Consider the following 7289-nt stretch of genomic DNA (forward strand, 5'->3'; position numbering starts at 1 on the left):
TTACCCTTATCTCACTACATTCCTATTTTCCAAACATCCTTTGCAATTTTTTAGTACTTTGCATTTTGTTCGTTCTTTCTCATTTTAGGTTCTTGTTCAGCCTAACCTTATTGCTCCTTGTTTGTTTCCTATCTATTCTAGTTCCCATTTTCCTCCTTGTTAATTTATTATATATTTTAATTATCATTTTAGTTGCATTGGATTGACCAACACCAATCATCCAAGGTGGTTGTATCACCTACAAAGGTGGAAAAATGAAGGATGCAATGAAGAGAAGAACTTGCTTGTGATTTAGTGGACACCTCAGCTCCAATCTAAAACACTTGCAATGCCACACTTATGAACAAGGCACGTGTGGAGAAGCGACATCACTACGATAGAAAGAGATCACATGACAACTAAGAGAGAGAGAGAGAGAGAGAGAGAGGGAGGAGAGAAAAAATGGTGAGTTAGGGATTGCAAGCATGGATGACTCTGCACGTAGATCTACTCGAGTTTAGCTGTTGCGTCTTACAAGCGAAGGGAAAAGAAACCTCAAGCTACCCTTGACCCCCAGGTTTAGGGTGATTGATTGAATATGGCTCAACCTTTTGTCTTTCAACTAGAACTTAAAGTTGTCGTTGGCCATGAATTAGTGGGCCAATGTGTCGTAGAGTTTGACCCCGCCACCATGTCTAATTTCCTTAAAGATGCCCTTACCCCTAACATTGAAGTCAAGGAGAGTACAAGGAGTCCCTGAAATCGTCTGTTGTTTGGTCCTAATTATCTATGTTTAAATATAAAGGTCTTGTGATATGAAGCTGCTCCCACCAATGCCGGAGATAGTTGTATAGATTCGTAGGGGCAGTCAACGCCCTACAATCGATAAGATCTTTTACTCGGGGTTTTGACTCTTTGAAGTGTTGCTCTTCAAACCTACAGATAGATTCGCATTCCTCACTGCATTCAGTGTAGTGGTGTGCAAAAATAGTACATATTATCCCATGGAAACCCATTAAGCTCATTAACATGAACTACTGACCGAATTTCCTATGTGGGTCGAGTTTGTAGAGCTCCCAACTTTTCTCTTGCCATGCATTGGAGCTGGCAGCTCTTTGGGGAAGGTGTTGTTTATACCAACTATTCATTGTCCTAATCAAAATAAAGCATGCATCATGTGGCAAACACATCTCCCACGTACTCTGGAGATAGAATTGGAAACTACAGGGAGATTGGTGATTTATTTGAAATGGGGAAATCTAATGTGACGAGACACGGGAGAGAAGCAAAGTGATAATAAGAAATTGCAAAGTACACAAAGTAGACAAAGGAAATTAGAGATTTGTATTGATATAAGTTGACAGGTACAAGAAGAGCATAGCTCATGTGTCAAACCTTCTAACCACCCCCGAGCTATCTCACTCTCAATCTTGTACATAGTTCTCAATCTCATTCGCACTCACTCTCATTCACAATCACAATCTCCGTCCCCATCACATGCATTCAAACAACCTCCTTCTGATTATGGGGGTTGTCTTCTTCACGAAAAGTGGCTATTTTTATCCTCTCCTTCATTCTTTAGCAAAGCAAACCAAAAATAGGCTGGAAAAAAGGCGTTCAACACATTAACACATACGAGTCTCTAAAAGACATCCCACACATGTGAGTTAGTCCTAAAATTCCGGGAAATTTTCAACGATCCGTACCTCCCAAACACTTTTGAATTTGCTCGAGGTCGTCTCATTTGAATTTGTCCGTCTCGTAAAGCTCTTCGATAGTCCCGTGATGTAGAAAATCCATATCTTGATCGGTTTGGCAAAACATTTATCTGCATTAGGAGAAAGCTGGACTCACTTTTGGGCCTTTCGGTTCTAGAGAGAGAGTGGCGCTCGACCAATGAGGAAGAGGCTAAAGTTACGTTGAAAATCAACATTTTGGAGTCAAGCTCTTTTAAAAAAAAGGGAGGAAATTTTATTTTGGTTCATCAAATTGCACAATTTCACGCTTTCAAGGCATAAATGCCGTAAGTCGTATTAACTATGTATGGAGGAATTTCAGAACTTTCATTAAAGACTCTATCTAGTACTTTGTTCCCGCCCAAATATGACTTTGAGTAGCTCTACTTCCCTCTCAAAACTTCTTCCCTTTTTTATATTTGCGCTAACCTTTCTGTGTATTCATTCTACTGCACACCATGTCTACTTCTCAAAGGCCTAGCACTACCATTGACTTTGTTAGCATTTTTAACAGTTATACTACAGACGATCAAGCATGGATTCCATCTCGTATAACTATCGAAATTTGGGTTCTACTGCAAACTAGGAGGAGGAAGAGGAGGCAATGCAATGATTTCGTGGAAGCTTTCAAGGGTCAAGTTAAAGAGTTTAAAGTGTGTGCACAAAGCAAGCAGGTGAAAGAGGTCCTCATACAACATGCTTTCCAGCATGCAGACTTAAGGTTGCAAACATCTCCTCCAAGTTTTCCAAGGCATCGACCCAACTGTAAGTTATTTCAGCATCTCGCTTAGTGCATGATTATATTCGAATATTAAGTGGTGGATATCATCTTTGGTATGTTTCAGATATTTATCCATCGAATAGGACAGATTGGCAACCAGTTGAGAGTATAGTTGGGATTTTTGATGCTTTCCATGCATTTATTGGTGAGCAAATGTATCGAGGAAGACAACACAAGGAACTTGCAGATAATGGAATTTTGTTTTATGATATGTCATATGTGGAACCGAGAACTTCCATTGGTTGGGGTCGTGTAGCTCCTTTGTCACTTCCATCCTTTGACAGCAAGGATTGGTCCTTGCCTACTTCGCAAACTAGTGAAAGCTTCAGGAATAAGTTGTTTCAGGATATACAAAAGTCCCTCAAGTATTCAATTGCCACAAAAATAGTTCGGCTCGCACTATTTATGCCTCTTGAAGTGTTTGCAGATTTTTTCTTCGATGAGCAAATAAGAACTACCGCAACAATGTTCATTTGCAAGTCTGAGAGCTGTTTGTACTTTTTAGATGATAACTGGGATAGGAAACAATCACATAACAAAATCTGTATTTTACAAAAGAAGTCCATAATTTGTAAGTTCATTATAAGCTCTCAAAATTTCTTAGTATCGTTTTACTATATTAGATATCATCTTCTTAGTGGGCAGCTTATTCCACTCGACCAAGATATAGAGAACAACCTCGAGAACAAACCTTTATCAATGGAGCTCTGCTTTCGTGACAGCCTACTTATTGTGATGGAGACAATGTCAAGCACAACCCTGGCACAGCTCAGGATAGATCTTACATGTGAAGAACTTTCACTTTTGCCGGAATTGTATGCATTCAGTCTCAACAATAGAAAGGTGCTTACTAAATCGATAAATTTTGATTGTCTTTAATACACTATGACTGAATCTAACTTTTTCTTCTTTTCAGATTCCAAGACGCAAGAAAAAAACAACATTATGCAAGGAGTCCATAACAAATACACTTCACTTAATTGCTTCCACCGGAAGCTAGGTCACATACCTTGTGAACGCAAAGAGCTTTGATGCCATGCAAACCATGATGTACTCTTCAAAATGACTAATGCAGAGATATTTTTTGACGGTCAAACAATGTTTCAAAAATGTACATTTTAAATGTTTCAAAACTTTACATATTGTGTTGTTTCTGTCAAGAGTAATTTGCTCCCTTTCCCAGCTACTGTCCTCTCCCCCGGTTTGTGCCACTTGTCCCCTGTCCTCTCCCCCGGTTTGTGCCACTCGTCCCTTGCCTTCTGCTCCGGTTGCTGCTACCTCTGCCTCTGGGGACGCTGGTCTCGGGCATCCTTTTGCGTCGCTCGAAATCATGGGCCTCTTCCATGGATTCCCATGCTTCTTGCACCTGTGAAGCTTCTCGTTGTTCTTGCTCTTGCCATCAGCGGGCAACCCATTCCTCTACTTCTGCGGCGTCCACATAATATTGGTGTATTGCTTCTTTCATATTTTGAACTTCTTCTTGAGTCTGATTGTGGCGTTGCGTCATTTCGTTAATGCGAGCCTCTTCGAACTCGTCAGCTCTCGCCGCTTCCTCTCTTGTGCGTCTGTTTACCGAGATTATAATATGTTGGATGGCCATTATAGAAAAATGTCGCACATCGTTGTTGGTGTAGTTATGTAATCAAAGTTCCTATAGAAGCGTAATACAGACATCTATTGCTTCATACATACGTTGCAGCAAACAATAAAACAACACATTACTTACGCTCGATATATCCATAATTGACTGATGAGCAACACGGCATTCAAACAGGTTCGCCAGCCACACAACTATAGTCATCAATCTGCATGGGCACGATTACCCGTTCATGCTTGACTACATTTCCTAGATCATGTTCTAACAAAAGATGCTCTACACAACATACAAGTTTTTTCGCGGCACTATATACATAACCACTTGAGTCAGCAACACATTCCAAAGAGACACTACACTGCTTTCCAAATGTATCCAAATGGACCGTACGTTTTTACACGATCGTGAAACGACCTGCTTTGCCCGGACTTTGCGTAGTAAACAATCTTAGCTTCCATGTCAAATAACATCAGACTCCAATGATCACTACAAAGACACCATCAAAGATTATGAGAGATTCGCAATGCAAGATGTTTTTTACAAGGCAAGAAAATACTCACGATTGATTGTACGCAGTGACTAGAAAGTGCGCTAGATCAAAGTTGACTCTGCTAAACCAGTTCATCAGACTAAAAAAGGAAACTCAGTTGTTCTGCAGATAAGGCGATATCAGCGGATCTATTATGTATACTTTCTCTTGAACCTCAGGGGGCAGAAGTGAGACAGTGTGGCTAACATGAACAAGTGTCAAAGATTAGACTTGAACACCAAGTGAGTCAATACCGAGCGAGTGGGGCAGCTATCGAATTCCATAGGCCACTGATTCGCTTGCTATTGACCATTGTCTTGGCTGAAATGAAGAACTTGATGACTACCGCAAAGACATGGGTCAATACCGAGCAAGTTAGCGGCGGATTCCAATTCCATAAGCAACTGACCCGCTTGGTATTGACCCATGTCTTTAAGGTAGTGAACCATTATAAAGAAAAACTGGGCAACTGCCACAGAGACATGGGTCAATACCGAGCGAGTAGTACCAAAATTCAATTTCATTAGCCACTGTCTCGCTTGGTATTGACCCATGTCTCGGTAGAGACCCATTTAATGAGCATAAGAATTAACGAGCATGAGAATTACCACAAGGCAACATTGACGACCTCATTTGTTGCAAGCGAGTCGGTGAAATTGCGCATGCACATGAAGTCTACATTATCGAGGTTGGTAATGCAGGCCTCCTCTGACCTTGCAGGCAGCTGTATGTGCGCATGCAGAGGCACTGAGCTCAACAAAATTTTCAACTCCTCTTCATTCTCCTCTTTGATATTCTCTAAAATAATTGACTCATCCGATACGTTGGATGGCCCTTCTGATGCAGAGCCTTGCCCTTCCCTTTCTTGAGCTGGCTCCGTGGCTGCCTCAGGCTCCTCCCTAACAGCCTCAGGCTCCGGATCATTTTCCTTCAATATTGGCTGCTCCATAGATGCCTCAGGCTCCACCCTGACCTGCTCTTGTCCCTCATCATCCACGATGGGCTGCGAATCCTCCATGACTTGCTCATTTTGGTGTCTAGCTGGCTCCTCGATAATTGTCTTTGTTTCTTCCATGACTGCCTCGGGGTCCACTCTGGCTTGCTCTTGGCCCTCTGCAGCTATCTCAGCCTGCCCATCTGTGTCGTTTCTCTCGACCCGTGATCAGGTCCTTCTGCTGTTTCTTTCAGCCCTAGACGATTGTGTCTATCGTGCACAAGGATGGAGAGGGGGGATGTTGAGAATATCCATGGTTCTACTATCCCGGATAGACACTGGCTGAAGCAGCCCATCGTAGCGGAAACGAAGCCTACGAAGAGTATCAAAATCCCGCGCCACGATAGTGACCCAGTGTGCATGGGCAGCCAGTATATATCCATCGCTGAAGAATTCCACGACGTAGTCTTCAGCAATTTCTTGAAGGCAGAGGAGTGCACTGCTGGCCCATCGCATGCCAACTCTCCATTGCTCGCAAATCTCCCATACTACTTGCTGGAAAGGGAGACGTGGAATAGCAGGTTGAACGTGTCGTTCTATCCTGCGTAGCTCTTGCAGTACACCTCTGTGCGCCTCATATCAGCGTCTTCTTGCTTGAGCATTCAAAGATTCACATGTTGCCCTCCTAGCACAGGGCTTTACACGAGGAATCTTTACAAATACAATAACACCAAAAGACAATTCATTTGTCAGCACAAGGGACTTCAGATTTAAGGAAAGGTCAGTACCAAGCGAAAAGATTGATAGGAAAGAGTTGCCTTGCCTTATTCGCTTGGTAGTGACCTCAGAAAATAGTAAAGGTAGACATGACTTATATTTTCTGAGGTCACTACCGAGCGAATAGGTGCATAGGAAAGAGTTTGCCTTGCCTTATTCGCTCGGTAGTGACTTCAAAAATAGTAATAGTAGATATCACTACCAAGCGAAGAGGTTTGCAACCCCTGTAAAAAAATACCTTATTTGCTGGGTGGTGACCTTAGAAAAGTGTACAAGCAAGCGAATAGGTTTGCATCCGCTGATACAAAATAGCAATGTGAAGGAGATCTTAAATCGATGCGGTTCTAACTGTCATGTCGTTCCCTCCGATCACCTCCCCTAATATCGGGGGGATGATACCATTGATTCTCTCTCCCACGTCCACCTCTCATGAAACCTCATGGTAGTACCACCCCTCACAGACCACTCACTCATAAGCCAGAGCCCAGGCTCTGCTTTTTAGGCATGTCTGAAAGTCTATTTAAGAAGCAGCTGTTTCAGAACCTCCCTCAGGGTTTCGCAGAACAACTAAAAGAAGCTTAGGATAGTGGCGATTCCTTTCCAAGGTATACTCCCGCAGCGCCAGCAACACCGCATCCCGGCCCTCCTCATGAGGTCCCCCCTTGGCCCTCCCCTGATGTTACCTTTAATGTTCTCGATCGACACAGCTCGGGAGTGGCTGCTGTCAACACGGGAGTCAATTCTCTAGGTAAGTTTTTGGTAATTCTTTGCTTTCTGCTCCCAATTTCCAAGCTCCTAGTTTGAAGATCTTACTTGCTAAATGCTCTGTGAAAGATGCTAGCCTGAAGCTGCAGCAAATGCTGATCGTCAGGTAGAGGGTCTCAATCCTTAAAAACTCTCTAGAAGCAAGAAGGCCTGAAGACATGCAGCGATTGCTCTCCGAGAATGGCTCTATGGAG

This window comes from Adiantum capillus-veneris, chromosome 15 (assembly GCF_014529385.1).
Source record: "Adiantum capillus-veneris isolate H3 chromosome 15, ASM1452938v2, whole genome shotgun sequence".
In the NCBI taxonomy this organism is placed as follows: Eukaryota; Viridiplantae; Streptophyta; class Polypodiopsida; order Polypodiales; family Pteridaceae; genus Adiantum; species Adiantum capillus-veneris.